A 19,047-nucleotide genomic window follows, 5' to 3' on the forward strand; every position below is an offset into this window, starting at 1 on the left:
TTTTGTATGTAGACAGGTTAAAATATGTCATGTATCCGTGATAAAAATAAAGTTCTTCATCCTGGCTAGTTTCTTAAAGTTAAAGGGAAAGGTGCTGAAACCATATGGGTAACTTGAAAAAATATATATATATTATATGTTTATAAAAAATAAAATTAAAAAAAAAAAAAGAAAATGTTTCCGTATGCATCTGAAGACGTACCAAGTCACTATCTCCCAAAACAGTAGTCAGGAAAGTAGGTGTATGTGCTCAGACTATCAGCAATCTTGACAAGTGGTTGTTGTTTAAATACCAGAAATGATAGATATTATGAAAAACCCTGCTTCTATTATTATGAAAATGAAACCTGACATTTTTAAAGTATAGTAGCTCAGGCCAACTTCTCTTATCTCTGCGTCTCTGTTCTTCTATGCAAATTTGAACTGCTGATTCGAATATCATTTTGTGAATGGTGTTCATTGGTCTTCATTTCCAGTAAAGTAGATGCCAGTGCTTTTGGAAAGGAATGATGCTTCTCCCTCGGCATTATTCCCATTTGCTAGGTGAGAAAACTGAGGTGTATGACCAAATATGTTTCCTTTTACTGGTAAGAAAACTAAGCTTTGGAATCCTGTTCACTTTCATTTTTTCTAGTCCTCTTTTTTGCTGATGGACAGCCCTTTTTCCATATCATTTCTTAGGAAGCCTGAACTTAAGTGGCCTCCTCACTCTTTGAATGAAGCTGTCTGGTAAAAGCTTTGGCCAGAATTTTCTTCTGATAATGACGGGAGGAAGATATATCAGTGTTTGAATAAAGCCACACAATTGAAATTACACTGCTAAAATATAGCCAATAAATATTGGCACTACTAGGTGAATTTAGGGATATGAGTGCTGAAAGTTAGTATTCTTTTTAGCAGTTGAAACGCACAGCTTGATGTGTATGGTGCACAGAATCACTGCAAACCCACTCTGTCTAACTCTACAAAGTATGCCTTTTTATTCAGAGCACAAACATATTCAAGAACCCTTCTGGAGTTATTTGAAGAATTAAAAGAATTGTCAGCATAACTACACTTGCCTTTCTCCATCAAAAGCGAAAAGTGTATCAGTGCATCCTGAAAAGGTATACCTTTAGGCTATTAAAAACAAACAGATACCAAGTCATGATTATGAAAGCCCGCCAGAACAGGAATGTATCTAAAGTCTTTGAATCTGTATTTCTCTCCTTTATTGTCTTTCCAATCAGAATAATACAAATGGCTACCATCACTTCTTGAAGCCTTGTCAAAAGCATGAGAATGTCTTGTGTTCCCATTTCTGTGTCTCCAGCAAGCCAGAACTATACAATAAGTCACAAACTTAGAGAAGAGTTTAGAAGAAGCTTCTCAAAAAAAAAAAACAGACATTTTAGAAAATGTGTTGATTTGAGATGGTTTGGGTTTGAAAGCTATGACAAAATATCTCATTGTTGAGTCAGATTTGGTTTCCATTAGTTACCTCTCAGGTTGTCCTTTTTTTTATGAATTACTCTTCACTTCTGGAGAAATTAGTTTTTTAGCACTGTTTTATAAATAATAATGGTGATCATTTTTAGCATTGCCTTTTTGAGGAGCACATATGAGTGTGTTCCCTTTTGGTCAGTTGCCTTAAGCAAGAAGGATCAGGTCTTCCTTTCCTGTTTATTACACTATCCACTCTGTCATTATCAGGTCTGATGTTTAGCAAAAACGCTTTCCAATTGCCTGTATGTGCTTTGACAGAACTGACAGTAGAAACTGTATCTTAACTTACTTGAATCAGTGCTGTAGAAAAGCACCCAGGCATGCTGAAGACAGCTTTTATGAGGTACATTTTGTCAGTGTAAACACTATGAAATCCAACACATTTGGAAAAGCATACTCTGTATTTGTCAGAATGAATGAATCACTAATGGATTAAAGAGCACAGCCAAATAAACCTAGACTAGTCATAAGCATATGTGGCCTAATATTCAAATGTAGAAAATCCAATTAAGCTCCAGCTCTCCTTACTTTTTCATTCATGAGGCAGTAGCTCTACCGAAAAAGCAAATAACTAAAAAGTTTCTTTTACCAAAAAAAAAGGCATTGCATTTTTAAAATATAAGTTTGAAGTTAGTCTTCCACAGATAGCCAATTTAATTATGCTAAAAATGACATTTTTAATTAAACACCAAGGTAAGCATAAATGGATTTCAAAATAATTAATCAAACATCAAAAAATTGAAACCTTTTTCTGCTTGAGCAGCAGAAATGAAAGAACCAGTCTTCGGGTCTCATAGAGATTCAATCTAATTTAATTCTCTGTCTTCTCTAAATAAACATTCCTAAAACCTTTTTTTCATCTGGGGGAATAAGGATGAGAGGGGTAATCAATATTTCTAGCATTTTAATTAAAACCGTTAGTGGAATAAATCCATTTAATTATCAGTTAATGAAATACAAGGTCATTTACCTGACAGGAACTTTGAGGGTGGATTACTAGCTGGAATAAAGCAGAAGAACCCAATGTCACAGCCATTTAACTTCTGTCAAATTTAAGGTTAAAATCCTTTTAGACTGTTTAACCTATTCTCTACCATTTTTCTATTATGTATGCCAATTGGCAGTAGAAATGCATGTGAAAACTTATTTTACATTTAATTGTGCTGCAAAGTTTTCATTAAATTTCTGCAAATATCTTCATATTTCTAGGGCATGAACTAAAAGGCTACAATAGATTTCAATGTAATTTTATTTTTATTTTATGTTTATCACTTATAAAGAGACATTTGGAATTTTTTTTTCCAGCAAGTCTTATGCATTATTTCTTCTTTTTTTGTAAATAGTAATTAATTAAATATAAATTTCAGCAGTCTGAAAATTTAGTATGCAAATATGGAACAAATATACAATAGTAAACAAATCACTTTAAATAATTTATGGTAAATTTTATATAACCCCTTTTTGGGGTGACCTGAATTTTATAAAAATAATATTAAAAGGTAAGAGCTGGTTGGTCACCAAGCTAGGTTTGCAAATTGATTTGGTAAATGATTTTAAGTTGGTTTAACAAATGAAGAGAGGGCAGGAAGTGTGTTGCAGAGAGAAGTTCCTTGTCTTTGTTGGAGAAACCCGGTTTCTCTAGGTAGCTCACGGGGCTCACATTCTGTATAGATCAGTTTTAAAAATGGAACCTAAGAAAGCCTCTTGTTCTTTCTTTCTTTAACACAGATGCTGAATTAATTATCTAGGGTTTGGGGTTTTATTGTAATTTTGTAGATTTGGGTTTGTCTCATAGCCATAAATGTCAGAGTTAAAAAGGTAGCTTGTTACTGAGGTCTTATTCTTCTTTTCTAAAATGAAACTCCCTTAATGTTAGTCATGTATAATGCAGACAAGCATATGAAATTTACTCTGCAGTGTTTCATCTTGTGGCACCTTAGCTTTGTACTGTGCGAGGAGCCCAGTATACCTTATAGTAGCTTGCCTTTAAAAAAATATATTCATACATATATATGTATGTATATCATATACATACATACATATATGATATACATACATATATATGATATATATAAATATATATGTATATCATATATTTCTCAGATATACGTCAATGGAAAGCCTGCTTCTCCTTCTCCCTCTCCCCGCCACTCTCGCTGCTGTGCTCTCTCTTTCTCTCTCTGTCAAATAAATAAAATCTTAAAAAATATATTTATTTGTTTACTTGAGAGAGTGGGAGTGGGAGAGAGGGAGTGCAAGCAGGAGATTGAGGGGCAGAGGGAGAGGGAGGGAGAGAATCCCAAGCAGACTCCACACTGAGTGCAGAGCCTGATGTGGGATTCAACTCATGACCCTGAGATCATGACTTGAGTCAAAGTCAAGTCACACACTTAACCAACTGAGCCACCCAGGTGCCCATGCCCTTTTTTTTTTTTTTTAACGTTAATTTATTTTTCTTAATAATCTGTACATCCAGCGTGAGGCCCGAACTCACAACCCTAAGTTCAAGAACTGCATACTCCTCTGACTACACCAACCAGGTGCCCCAGAAGTTTGCCTTTTAAAGACATACCAGTATCCAGTCTAACTTCTTAATGCTGAGTACAATTAATTTACAAAAATCTGTGTCACTTAAAACAGAAATCCATTACCAACTCAAATATGTTTAAATCGGACCAGGATTCCCCATGAAGGTACAATGATAGCAAAAAGCAGCCTTGTTAGGCCCATTTTTTTTATACCCCAGACTGTTCTTAGATATTTTAATACTTAAAGAAAATAACAAAAACTATTAGGAAGGCTTGTTTAAGCTGGGTAGTTCCAAGAGCTTTCTTTCCTCTATTTCATAGTCTTTAAAATGTAATCCTTGTGACTTACCAAAGAAGATGGTAAATAATGCTTGTTCTAAGCCATGAAGTGAGGCATATTAAAGGACAAATTATCCATGATACTTAATTATTTTAACTTTGAATACATGGAAACAGCTAGAGATAACTGTATGAAGACACAGAGAGCTTTGGCTCTCATATAGGTTATGTGATGCTCTTCATACTGACCAGTCACAGGAATTTGCCCCAATAGCCCCTCTCTGCCCTTTCACATATTTCAATGGCCCCTGCCTTGGGTTCCAGGTGCCCACATTTATTTAGTGTCTGCCTTGTCCGTTCCTCCACATTTCCAGCCACTTTTTAATAGAACATGCCTGTTCTATTGTTTGTCTCCTGGCAGCCAAGGATCATGGGTTTAATGGATTCCTCACTCTTGGTTGAATGGTGGTGGTGTAGTATCTAAATGTTACAGATAATAGAGTCAGTCTCTGTGTGGGGTCAGTTGCAGCTTCATGTGGAAGATCTGGTTCCTATAGAGATCATAAACAACAAATTGTTACAATTCCCTTTTGGTCCCTTATATCTTAGATTTATTGTTTTTTGACTACCCTTTATCCTCCCACCTTTGAATATCTTCAAAGTCCACCCATTCTAAATCTTTCTATATACATATTCTTTTAGGAGTCTGATCACTGATGAGGATTTCCACCACTACCAGAAGCGGTGGTGTTCAGATGTACCTCTCCAGTTCAGTCTTCATCCACTTTTCATCCTATAGTTTCATCTTCAACTGCCTAGAGAAGATTGCCAGCTTTGTATGGTGTTGATACCTAAAATGTTCCATAATAACTAAATGTAGCTCTTAACCTTTTCTACCTTTTCTGTCATTACCCTGCCAGTACTGCCTTTAGGAATAGATACCAGAATCCATTTGTCCTCTTCTTCTCTCTTTATTTCTCAAATGGAAACCATCAGCCACCAGCTTCTACTGAATCTTCCTTGACAAGGCCTTTTGGAATCATACTTTTCTATTTCCCCAGCTGTCCCAGTAGCCTAGGATTTAATCTATTTATGTCTAGATGACTCCACCAGCCTCTTACCTGATTGTCTTTCCTTCTCTTAGAAACCCAGAATATCATGGAGCTGGATTATTTTTCAGCATTCTTTTGCCCTCTGATCCTTATAAAACACAGAAAGTTTTCCTAGAAGGAAATTCCATGCATTATAATCATTCTCTGTTGCATGAAATCCAAGTTATTTTGTCTTTTCCTTAAAGATACTTCCAGCCATCACACCAAATTAATTTTTCATTTCCAGTCAGGAAAACTACTCTCCATTCAAGCTAAAACTCAACTGCTCTGCTCTGAACTTGTTTACCTTTCTCCTCACTTGGTATTTTCTCCCCATTCCTCTTTCTGAATGCACACCTCTCAAACTTTGAAATCCTTCACTGATTTTCTCCCATGCAGCATTATGTGTTCTAACATTTAAAGGGCAGAGAGTTACTGTATTAATTGGTACATATCTGGCCCCCATTTAGGTATTCTACCATTGAAAGTTTAGTTATTCTATTTGGCTCTTTTTCTTTCCTTCTCCTTTTATTAATCTATAAATAAGATTTGTATACCAATTTCCTCGTCTGTAAAATGGGTATAGTTATATTTATCTCAAAGAATATGAAGAGGGGTGCCTGGGTGGCTCAGTGGGTTAAGCCTCTGCCTTCGGCTCAGGTCATGGTCTCAGGGTCCTGGGATCGAGCCCCGCATCGGGCTCTCTGCTCAGCAGGGAACCTGCTTCCCTTCCTCTCTCTCTCTGCCTGCCTCTCTGCCTACTTGTGATCTCTGTCTGTCAAATAACTAAATAAAATCTTAAAAAAAAAAAAAAAGAATATGAAGAAACTGTTAAATAGCAGGTTTGTATTTGTTTACTTTCTGTGGTCTCTGTCTTAGTAAAACTAGAGCAAACAAAGTATTGTCTCATTTTGTTTATAGTCATGAATTAGCATGTTCAACAGAAAAACATAATAATTGATTTCTACCATTTCATGTTCATGCAAATCGAATGATTGACAGTTTCTGGCTTCTGCCTATTAAAAACCTGTGCAGACTCATAGTAGCAAATCAGAAGACCCCTGTCTTGGACCATTTGGGCTCTTCTGCCATGTGCACAAGTCTAATTTGAAACCATTGTACCTTAAACACTTACTAATTGCTCAAACTTAAAGTCATTATTTCAGATCATTATTAAAAATCAGACTTTGCCCTATAAAATGCCCATAATTTTTAGCAGCTATATATCTGCTATGTAATTTCCTCTTTCAAAAAATGTCATGCTCAATTTAATATTGGTATGTCGTTTGCAAGTGGCTGGGGGACTTTGTGAGGCCATTACAAACTCTAGTTTCACAAGAGTTGGGCTCTGAAGCCTGTACGACTGACATTTGGGGTCTCTTTTCCTGCCACAGTCCCACAGCATATTTTTCATACCCTAAGGGTTCCTCTAGGGGATTTTCTGTGATGGAATGAAGCAGCATTGACTAAAATGAGAATTTTCTCCTCTATGAGAAAGTGAACTAAGAGGAACCCAATCACAAATGCAACAAACCAATTAAACTGAAATAAAACACCATTCTGGGGGCTAATTAGTTAAGAATGAGATATATTCCTCTGATAGCCTTCTGGGACGATACCTTATACACAATTAAAAATATTAAATAGCTATTTTTATAAAATATGTAAAGGATACAGAAGAATCATATTCTAAGCACTTCTGTAAATTCACTAAATGATGTGTATAGGATTTGCAATCTCTTGTTTTACGCTTAACTTTTGGTTGTAAAATATTTTGGTGAGGAAAGTACAAAATGAGGAGTTGAATTCAAAAAAATTTATCAATAGTTGGGGCGCCTGGGTGGCTCAGTGGGTTAAGCCGCTGCCTTCGGCTCAGGTCATGATCCCAGGTCCTGGGTTCGAGCCCCGCATCGGGCTTTCTGCTCAGCAGGGAGCCTGCTTCCTCCTCTCTCTCTGCCTGCCTCTCTGCTTACTTGTGATTTCTCTCTGTCAAATAAATAAATAAAATCTTTAAAAAAAAAATTTATCAATAGAAACAGTGTGTCAATGGGTAAAATTGATTATTGAAAGAGAAATAACTATCAGGAAAAGCATGAATAATGTAGCAGATTAAGAAATAGTTGACTGTGGCAGAGATTACTATCTCATCAGAAAAATGAGTTTTATTTGAATAATTTAATTTGAATTAAGATATAAGACCCTTTTGTAATAAAATATTTTATGAATTAGTAAGCATAAAAATCATTATGCTTTCACCATAAAATTTACTATTTAATGTTCAATTAAGTACAGAATTCAAGTTTCAATTTATTTCATACATTATAAACCACTCACATATGGTTCTGTTTGATTTTTAGAAGATCTCTACAAATTCCTTGATGCGCCAAAGTATCCCACTGATTCTGCTATGTTTTGCCGCAGGATCACATGCTCTTTATCCTAACAAAGTTAGATTCGATTTCTGAGAAGGGATAGAGAAAGAGAGTGAGACAGAGTGAAAGAGTGAATTGGTTGTAATTGGGGGAGATTTTCATCCTTTCTTTTTTCTCAATTACCTTCTACCCTGATTATACTCTTCAATCCAATAGATAACTCCTATTCATTCAAATATTGTTCATTTTTGAGGGGAAAGGAAAATACAGGAGAGAAGAAGAAAGAGAAGGGGAAGGAAAAATGAAAAGCAGGCAGAAAAATTGTTCCCCAAAGTAATTTTCAATCATTTGGAAGTGTGTGGGGGATAAATACAAGCTAACATAGGATTTTAAAAGCCATATAGGCATACCCACACAATTCATCACTGGATCTTTTAGTAAATCTTTTATTGATTGATTGATTTGATTTGGTTTTTTTATTTTATTTTTTTTTAAGATTTTACTTATTTATTTGACAGAGAGAGATCACAAGCAGGCAGAGAGGGAATCAGAAAGAGAGGGGGAAACAGGCTCCCCGCCAAGCAGAGGGCCCGATGTGGGGCTCGATTCCAGGACCCTGGGATCAGGACCTGAGCTGAAGGCAGAGGCTTTAACCATCTGAGCCACCCAGGCGCCCCTTGCTTTGATTTTTAAGCCATCCTTTTTCTCCCCAGTTTTATTGAGATGTAATTGGCATGTCACATTGTACAAGTTTAAGGTGTATAACATAATTTACATGTGTATGTGTGTGTGTGTGTGCATGCAAAATGATTACCATAGTAAGATTAGTTAACATCCGTCACCTTACATAGTTAATAAATTTTTTTCTTCGTAATGAGAACTTTTCAGACTCACTTCTTTAGCAGATTTCAGATATATAGTAGAGCAGTATTAGCTACAGTCATTATGTTGTACATTATACCTGGGACTTATTTATCTTGTAACTGGAAGTTTGTACCTTTGTACCACCTTCACCTAATTCACTCCCCACTCCACGCTCTCCCCCTCTCACTGCCCCTCACCTGGTTGTTATAAATCTTTTGAAATGTCGATATCAAGTTTTTGGGTAATTCTGATGTGTGAGGCAGGGTTTTACGGGCTCTGGGAGATTCCTTGACTTTAAAGAGATCATGATTTTGTTAGGAAATTAAGACTCACATACCTGAACAGATAGGTCATTACCAGTGCGAGGTGGTCTATGACACATAGTGGAAGAATAGAAGTATGAAGGTTGGAACTGGGGAACTGGTGTTTATGGTGTCTCTTAGAGGACTTTTTGGGTTTATGTAAGTAAGAGAACAGACTCGAGAAGGTGTTTCATGAAGAGAAATGTTGCTTACAAAGACACAGGGGTACAAAGCTCCTGTTTTGGGACCAGTAATGAGTAGACAATGGTCTAGGGAAGCAGGTTGTGTGGAAAGTAATGGGAGGTAAGATTGGCAAAGTAGACTGGAATCAGACTTAAGAAAACCTTTTTTGCCAGCCTAACCTTTTTGTGTAGGTAGGTGAGTTGGACTATATTTTTTCGGATTTGTGGTGATCATGTTATGGGGAGTACAATCAGAAATCTAAGGAAAGTCAATATATCTTAAATCTGTCTCTTTTAAGATAAATCTGTCTCTCTCAAGATAAGTCTCTCTCTTGTAGTTATTTCAGTAAAAATGATAAAGAGGTGGTTGACATGAAACATGATAAAGATTTAGCCATATGATGGTGAGGTAAAAGTAATAAAAGTAGCATACCAGCAGAACTAACTTTGATTTTTAATTTTGGTTTTGTTTTGTCTTTTAAGTTGATTTTTTTTTAAAGAAATGTGTTTGAAAACTCCATACTTAAATGTGTTTATGAAGTAATAGGTATAGCAGAGAGGACTATAAAAAATATATTCAAAGCGAACATAAATCTTTCTATTTTTTATGTGACTTTTATTATCTGCCTATCAAATTTTGCTAATTATCGGGGCACCTGGGTGGCTCAGTGGGTTATAGCCTCTGCCTTCATCTCAGGTCATGGTCTCAGGGTCCTGGGATCGAGCCTCGCATCGGGTTCTCTCTGCTCAGCAGGGAGCCTTCTTCCCTCTCTCTCTCTGCCTGCCTCTCTACTTGTGATCTCTCTCTGTCAAATAAATAAATAAAATCTTTTTAAAAAATTAAAAAAAATTTTGCTAATTATCAAAATTGACTCTATTTTATTTATTTTTTTTTAAATTTTATTTTTTATAAACATATAATATATTTTTATCCCCAGGGGTACAGGTCTTTGAATCTCCAGGTTTACACACTTCACAGCACTCACCATAGCACATACCCTCCCCAATGTCCATAATCCCACCCCCCTCTCCCAACCCCCCTCCCCCCATCAACCCTCAGTTTGTTTTGTGAGATTAAGAGTCACTTACGGTTTGTCTCCCTCCCAATCCCATCTTGTTTCATTTATTCTTCTCCTACCCCCTTAACCCCCCATGTTGCATCTCCTCTCCCTCATATCAGGGAGATCATGTGATAGTTGTCTTTCTCCGATTGACTTATTTCGCTAAGCATGATACCCTCTAGTTCCATCCACGTCGTCGCAAATGGCAAGATTTCATTTCTTTTGATGGCTGCAAGTATTCCATTGTGTATATATACCACATCTTCTTTATCCATTCGTCTGTTGATGGACATCTAGGTTCTTTCCATAGTTTGGCTATTGTAGACATTGCTGCTATAAACATTCGGGTGCACGTGCCCCTTCGGATCACTACATTTGTATCTTTAGGGTAAATACCCAGCAGTGCAATTGCTGGGTCATAGGGTAGTTCTATTTTCAACATTTTGAGGAACCTCCATGCTGTTTTCCAGAGTGGTTGCACCAGCTTGCATTCCCACCAACAGTGTAGGAGGGTTCCCCTTTCTCCGCATCCTCGCCAGCATCTAAAACTGACTCTATTTTAATAAATCTATCTCCCCTTCAAATTTTTTTCTCTTATATTAATTTGTCCAGAAGCTATGAGATTAGGTGTAGAATATTTTGTTTATTTTTATGACCATTTCTGTAATATGATAAATAGTGGAAAAGGGAACTGGTTTCTTTTTCTTAGAGATTCTTCTGCTTTACTCTGAGTGAACATCACCTGGGAGTGCTGGTTAAAGCTGACCCAGCCCCAGAAACTAAGATACCTTTGATGCTCCTTGGGCCTTGAAATCTGCATTTCAGTGAATCCACAGATGATTGTAAAGTTCATGGTCTGAGAAACATTATCTAGAATAAAGGAGAATAAATCAATTTAGTGGTGAGCAAACTCACTTGTCTTAAATATTTATACGCAGTTAAACAAATGGCTCACTGCTTGATGCTGTGGGTCTATTCTGGCATCTCTGAAGGCCTTCTCTAAGGAAGATCCTTGGAACTTAGCACCAGAAGGGATACTTGTGAGGGTTGGTCACACATTTCTAACTCAGCATTCGGGGCTTCTCCTCCTGGAACTTCCCTGTCTAACAGCCCAAGTGAATTTAATGGGCAGAATGTGGATAATACTGATATATGGCAACCCTGCAGAAGGAATTTTTATCACAATCTAATCTCTGGAATAGAGGAAGAACTTCACAAAGGCTCACATGCATTTCAACAAAAATTGCATGAGTTTTCAGAGCCCTGCCCTCAGCACTGATCCAGGAAGAATGTTCCCACATGGTCTCTCAAGAGCCCAGAACCTGATTTGCCAGGGGAGAAAGGGCCAAGGAATTCACTGTAACAGCTTGGAGAATGGCTTTGCAAACCCAAGAAATACTCATTTCCTAATTTGTCAGCTGAAAAGGAGTTCAAAGAGTAAAGATTCTGATGCATGCTGATCCTGTGGTAGGCTATGCTGAAGGGGTCAATGGTGGGAACAGGAGAGAAGCCCAGCTCTCTTTAAAGTCACTGGGAGCAGGCAGTTTCGATGGTAGTAACTGCTTAACACAGCAAATAAGCCTACAAATCTATGAATGCAACCTGCTAGCTCTTTTCTCATTGTGCCAACATTTGCCACAATGGCTGTGGTTTCTGGTATTTTCAGTTTCAGATTCAAATGTAAACTCATAGGGACACTTTTTACCATGGTCACTTGGGTTTCTCTGTGTCTAAAATACCGCCTTATACACAGTAGTCTCTGGGAAGGATAAGAGATTAGGCAATAGGTAGTCACATTGATAATGTTAACTATTTTATAGTCACTTATTTTTTACATATAAGGAAGGTTCCAGAGGTGCTGAGGTGGCTCAGTCGGTTAGGCATCCAACTCTTGATTTCTGCTCAGGTCATGATCTCAGGGTCCTGAGATGGAGCCCTGAGTCAGGCTCTGTGCTCAGCATGGGGTCTGCTTGAGATTCTCTCCCTCTCCCTCTGCCTGTCCCTGACTTGTGAATGTGCATGCTCTCTCTCAAATAAATAGATTAATTAATTAATAAAAGAAAAAGAAAGGTGACAATCTACGAGGTTTTTTTAAAAGTCAAATTCTGCCCTCCAAATGATCACTGAAAGATTATAATGTAACTCATCTTTTAAAATGTGAAAGCTTTTAGCTCTATATTTTCTAAAGGACATTCTTTTTCATTTTGACAGTTTTCACTCATATTGTATGTATCTCCCTGTTTAATATTTTAAATTTGGTGCGTACTTCAAAACTGATCGCTGTTTTGTGATTTACAACCTTGGAGAAAAATAACATAGTAGTCACAACTTTGCAGTTTTTTGTGATGCATGAAGATCAGATTTTTTAATGTTGGTTAATGCTTTGCTAATTAAAGTGTGCATGTTAATTAAAGCAGAGGCTAATGTTAATTACCTATATTAATGGAATCTCATGTAGCACCTGCCTGAAGCAATGGGTTCAATTTTCAAAATATCTCAATTAAGGCTGAAACTTTTGATTTGCATCTAGTAGGGTTTCAATTAACTGCATTGAAAACTTAAATAACGATCTTAGGGGTGCAAAATATCAGTGATTATATAAAGTATGGTGGAGCTTGGTGGGTGAATTTATAGACTCTTTTTTCAGCCTAACTATATTTATTTCTTGTCTACTGGTCCAATTCTGTTCACCCACCAGGACCCAGTGAAAACAACACCTCTTCCATGAAGTATTTTCCAATTCCCAGGATACTACCAACACCTGTTTGTTGCTCTTCTTTTACCCCATTCCGCCTTGTATTAAAATTGCTTTTTACAGTCTGTGTCCCTTGCTAAGCAGTAGCTTCTTAAAGGCCTTATCTTCCTCCCTTCCAAGGGCCAGCACACCTGAGAAGAAGCCAGCCTGTTTTGACAAGTTGAAGACACTCTTTGGTTGTTTGCAAAGCAACTAAATATGTTTATTGACAAAGCGGACATGAGTGGACTTTTTACTTTTAGCACATGACAGTTGCACCACTGCCAGCTACATTTATGACTGCTTTAAGTAAAGCAGGAAGGTGCTATTGGGGATTTTTTTTTCTTTATCAAAGTAAAGATTGATGCTTTTGTTAATTTCATGTAACTATGAGCTGAAATGGGGAAGAGGCTACTTTTTCAAGATAAAATCGTCAGTTTATGAGCCCAGAGGACATGTGTTTATGCTGTTAATACCTTCTTTCAGTCCCATGTTTAGGGCGTGACCGACCATTTCGCATGCAATGTTAGCTTGTGGTCATAAGCACGAGTACTTTAATCTATCCATTTAAGAGAGCCATAGGTTTGTTTTACCTTAGAAGATAATGTGTGGGGATGTCAGGTGGTGGACCCAAATCTTAAAAAAAAAAGAATTAAAAATATAAATAGGTGACTGGAAACAGACACTTTGTAGTTAGTATGCTTATCGGTTCTCCTGAACTTACTGTTATGTTTACTGAACACCCAGTAACAACTATTTCTATTGGGTCTTTGGGAAGGATTATGAGCTAACGGTGCTAACCTTTTTGACATCTAGTATAATCACAGTTTCAGAAAAAATAGTTTCCATTACTCTACATAATAGGGGAAGCAATAATCTCCTCAATAAGTGTACATGAATAGATCACACACTGATCTGCAGCTCCTGGAAATAAGTGCCAGTTAGTGGTGTTCCTTGGCAAACTTTGACTCTGACTGTCGATCTCAGTGGGCCCAGATTTGTCTTCATTCAACTGCGGAGAATATCAAATGAGCATAAGATTTCTACATGTAAGGTATAACCGACAAGGTAACATTAAAGGCACCGTTTACTATCCTGATGTGCTATTGGCATGCAGATTAAAAAAAAATTTTTTTTTTTTAGGTAAAAAGGAATCATATTGATTGAGCAGGAATATGTCAGCCATCGTCCTGATGGACAGGACATATGATTACTAGACATAGTAGGACATATGATTACTAGAAATGAGATGTGAATGTGCCCGTTAATGAAGAACAATGCAGGCTTCGATGTGAAAGTGAGAGCTCCCATACTTTATGTCACAACGGGTTCCATGTTGGTTAGATCGTAGGTGGAATAAATGCAACAACTAGCTGGATAAATATGACAAATATGCAGATCAGATTTTCCCAGGATGAGGCAATGGGCCAGGTCTTTACAACTCAGAGAACAAAGTCACCAAAGCATCCATTCCCCATTGTGGCACCATTAAGGTGGCAGATGGCAGAGCATTAGCAGAAAGACACTGGGAACAGCTGGAAAACATCTGGTAGGAAGTGACAACCTAATGGGTGTGCTGGGCATTTCCTAATTGTGAGGCAATCACTCAAAAAGCTTGGAGAGAAACTTCAGTGTTTTGATGGTGGGAGAAAGGAGCTGGCTGGAGCACTACGCTCAGGTTCAGGATTTGAGGGAATTCTGCAAATCAGTGACTATAGAGCCTGGTGAAAAGATTACAGAAAAATCTATAAAAAATTAATTTGCTTTCCCCCAAGTGTCAAATAAGAAAACACATTTTAAAGGTGTCTGTGAGGCTCACAGTGGACCTGGAGTCCACCTTAGGAAGAAGTTTGATTCATCACCAAATTATGAATAATATTTAAAATGTAGGATTTTGAGGGTCTATGGAAAGGTTAGGTCTTCATGGAGAATGTGGAAACACTAATTAAACTGGAGTGAGGAAGCTGGACTACTTAATGACTCTATTCGCCATTCCTCTTTTTTGATTTACTATCTCATGACTTTCCTGGAACCTAGATGAAATATAAAAGGCTTTTTGGCCATTTCTGTCTCTATATTTCTTCATTTTTTCCCCACTCCAGCCATTTGTCCTTGACTGTCTATGTCTCCTTCCTTGCTCCCCACTTTCTGACAAGGATCACCGAACTTTTCATAACCTCTCTGTCAGGACTCACCGTATACAGAGTGACATTTCATTCTGGGAACTTATTATTCTTGATAGAACAGGAACAGTGAGGACAGCATTCCCTAGGGGGCTGCGAGGTAGAATTTAAGGAGACAAAGACCACTGATGCCTGCTACGGCATTAGGGCAGATTATCTCACAGGTTACCAGACAAACCCTTAGTTGCCCCACGAAGCCTGTGTTGGAATATGCAAGCCTACAGGTGTTGGAAAGGAAAGAGAAATCTGAGTAGGTTCCAGGGAACCCGTGAATTTACCAGATGCTGTCCAGATCACTTAGAAGATTAAACCAGACTGGTTAAAGTATAGCCTTTCAATAAATCTTGGGTCCATATTCCTTTGTCTGGCTTCCCACTTATCCGCCGGACTAAATGTTTGTTTTGCCCTTGGGATCCAGGCTCAAACAAGTAAATAAATGAAAACAAGGAATGGAAAAATTTGCTCTAAGCAGGATTTGACCACCTTACTTTCCAAACATCTAGGGCGCACGTGTCCTATTTAGAAAAGGCAGGTTGCTGTGAGCAGAGGGCTAGGTGGAATCCAACTACAGAGGGAGAGGTGGGAGGTGGGGGGGATGAGGGAGCGAGGAGCTGGAGATGGGAGGGGGAAGAGTTGAGCAAGTCTAGCTGAGTCAGGATGGCACATAAACAAAAGCCCTAGAGAGGCGGTTCGGGGAGAAGGAGGTCAGAGGGGAACAGGTAGAATGTTTCCAGAAAGGAAAGGCAGGGCAACAAACTGAATGCACAGAAGTCAAAGGCTCAACATGTCCTGCAACCCCAGCCCGAAATTTCTGTTACCGCAGGACCCCTGTGAGCCCTTCATATTAACACATCATGATAACTGTAACAAATTATCAATCAGTGATTGTGGGAACCAGCCACAGAATGGCCAAGAAAAAGATCCTTACAGTGAGATGGCATTGCTCATCACACCTTGGACATATGAAGGGATGGAGTGACAAGATGGCGGAGCAGTGAGCTGGACCAGAGCAAGGAGATAATTAGGGTATGTGGAGAAGGATTACATGGTGGTGGTACATAGCCGCGAAAGTTTCACGGTCAGTATCCTTTCAAGAGGTGAAGGAGCAGAGGGGGCTCTGTTGTTGTTGTTTCTGTTTTCTTTTGTTTTGACTGAGTCCAAGAATCACAGGACAAGGTATACTGAGCCTTGCAGGAACATGACTGATGTGTATAGTTCACACAGGGACTTCGAGCCATAGTCCAGCTAGTTTAGCTGCCTTTGTCAGGGACCAGTTGGGGATTGGAAATCATGGTTGTGGGACTGTGTCTAGAGGGGTTACTTGAGATGAGCAGGAGAAGCAGTTCTGGACTTAGAGCCAGAAACCCCTGGCTCTTCCTCTCATTACCTGTGTGATTTTGGACAAGCTAATTTTTTTGGATCTCTGGCTTCTGCCTCTGTTCAGTGGGGATAATAATATCAGATCTACCCAAGCACAGCATAAGATTGTTATAATTATCAAATGAGAAAATGTATGTGAAATTGCATAAGCTGTAAAGGTATAGATGTAATTTATTATCGGAAAGTATCGATATCCCATTCTCGATGATGATTGAAGCATTTCCTCAAGTACCCAGTGAATTGTGAGCTAACGCAGGTGAAAGATAGTGAACTCAGGATCACCACATCCAGTTAACCTGTAAATATGCAGACTGAGTCAAATAACAAAATCAATACTCATTTCAAGGAAAATAGATTATTTGGGATTGAACTATAAAATATATATCTAATTATGTAAAAATAAAATCTTATAGTTCCTTTTACATGTCCAATAAAATCGTGGAGAGTTTCTTTTTGGGTATGGAGTTCTGACTAAAAGCAAGATATTTGCCATTTAAAAAAATATATATAGTTCTCTCTTAAGGCCAGGCCTCAAGCTGCAAAGTAAGATATTGAAGACAGTAGTGCATTTAATGCCAATATAAAAATGACTTTGTTCTTTCTGTCATCTTTTATTCCCACATGTTTGTGTCTGTCTCAGAGCTCTACTCAAACTAAGTCCCAGCAGTTTTTAAATACCAAAGTGAAGGCACAGGTGAATCGCCATGTGAAATGTCTTGTAACTTCCTCCTCTATTTCCTGTATACTGTAAATTCTGTCCAAAAGCTTGCTCAGAATAAGGTTAAACATTTTTGGCAAGTGTACTTCCTGTGGCATCTCATCAAGTCAGGTTGTCCATTATTGGTGATGCTAAAGTGGTGACAGCTTACATACCTTCACGGAGAGATTTCCCTTGTAATTAGCAGACAATCTGGAGGGCAGTGCTTTGACATCATGTGAATATTCCACTCACCATTAAGAGTTTGCTTGATGGTTTTAGAAGCCATGGACAGTTCTTTCTGGAATCAATTATTTCTTTGGGGGTTGTAAGGTGGTAGTTTCTGTTATTTCTTTCACATTTTTACCTGGTGTTACTCTTTTATAAAGTTTCCTCTTTACCTTCGGATAAACTACAGTTCCTCTTTTATTTTTTAATTTTTTTTAAGATTTTGTTTATTTATTTGAGAGAGAACATGAGCAGGGGTGGGGGGCGGTGGCAGGGGCCAGAGGGAAAGGGAGAACCAGACTCCCTGCTGAGCAGGGATCCCAATGCCCGTGTCCATCCCAGGACCCTGGGATCATGGCCCGAGCCAAAGGCAGATGCTTAGCCAACTGAGCTACCTAGGTGCTCCTACAATTCTTTTAAAAAGCAAGTGAAATGCCTCGTTTTTCCTCCTTACTTACCGAGTTTTGGGGTGAGGAATTGCTGTAATAGTCACCTTCACCAGGGAGACTTTTTAAAATTCTCTCTTTTGAATATAATTACAGATTGATTGATTTTATTTATTCAATGTGCTATAATCAATTAGAATAATTCTTCTTAGGTTGCTTAGATTGTCCCAAATTTGCCAAAAAGGAACCTCATCTTGATGGCTCCTCTGTCCTGAGAGATCCCATTAGTCAATGAATGCTTCTTTGCTTCTTGGCATAGGATGTCCCAGGCTTGCTTTATTCTTTTCCTGCTCTAGATTTGTAAAGGGGTTTTTAAAGTGATATGTTCAGCTATTTTTATAAAGAAACAAGCTGTACCAGACTGTCTCTTTGCCTCATCCATTCATTTAGCAAGTACTTACTAAGTATCTGCCATGTGTCAGGAACCTGCGATATCAAAATAAATCTGGCTCTTGGGAGCTTTGAATCTAATAGGATGGAGGAATCATGACTATCTAAAGGTGGGAAGAGATACGTGTTTGATAGCAGAGGGGCATATCATATGTTGAGGAAATTCAGGTGAGGGAAAGGTTTTTGGACCAGTTGGAATGTGTGGGATGTGGAGTTGCAGAGATGGAGTAACGCCTCGGAAGCAGAGGTGGAAAAGCTGTGTGCCTGGGAGACATGGTTCTGTCTAATGTGAGTATAAGTAGGATTCGCTATTTGTCAAAAAAGGAAGTCAAGGAGGGTAAGATGAGAGGAGGACTGGGATCCACTTATGAACAGTGTAGCAACCACGAAAAGGCTTTTGTTCTTTGTTGTTATTATTCGAATTTTAAACCTGAACAGTGATATGACAGATGTGCCATAGGAAACTTCGCAGAGAGGCCTTTTCTCATATAGGCCATCATAGGGGAAAGGTAATCATACCGCCAGTTGGATGTTGAACAAGCTGGCTTATAAGGGGTGTAATGACTCAAATACAAGGGCACTAGTTCCTCCTGTGATATGTCTTACATGCAACAGCAGATCACCAAAAAATGTTAATGTCGCTTCCTAAGAAGAATTGGTTCAATTGCCCATAACTATGAAAACCCCATGCAGTTCATATATTTTTCTCCCAAGCACAAAACTCCTTCCTTCTGGGTTCTTTCTCAAAATGTTGATCGTTATACCTCCAGATAGTAACTTACATGGTCAGCTTTTATTGTATAAGCTATAGCACCTGAGTGAAAT

General features: G+C 38.2%; 1 protein-coding gene across 2 annotated transcripts in view; it reads left to right on the plus strand.

Annotated features, from left to right (window-relative positions):
* Positions 1–19,047, plus strand: part of AKAP6 (A-kinase anchoring protein 6) — a 542,654-nt gene that overhangs the window by 365,029 nt on the left and 158,578 nt on the right. The window lies entirely within an intron of this gene.

The sequence above is a fragment of the Lutra lutra genome, chromosome 7, assembly GCF_902655055.1.
Source record: "Lutra lutra chromosome 7, mLutLut1.2, whole genome shotgun sequence".
Lineage (NCBI taxonomy): Eukaryota > Metazoa > Chordata > Mammalia > Carnivora > Mustelidae > Lutra > Lutra lutra.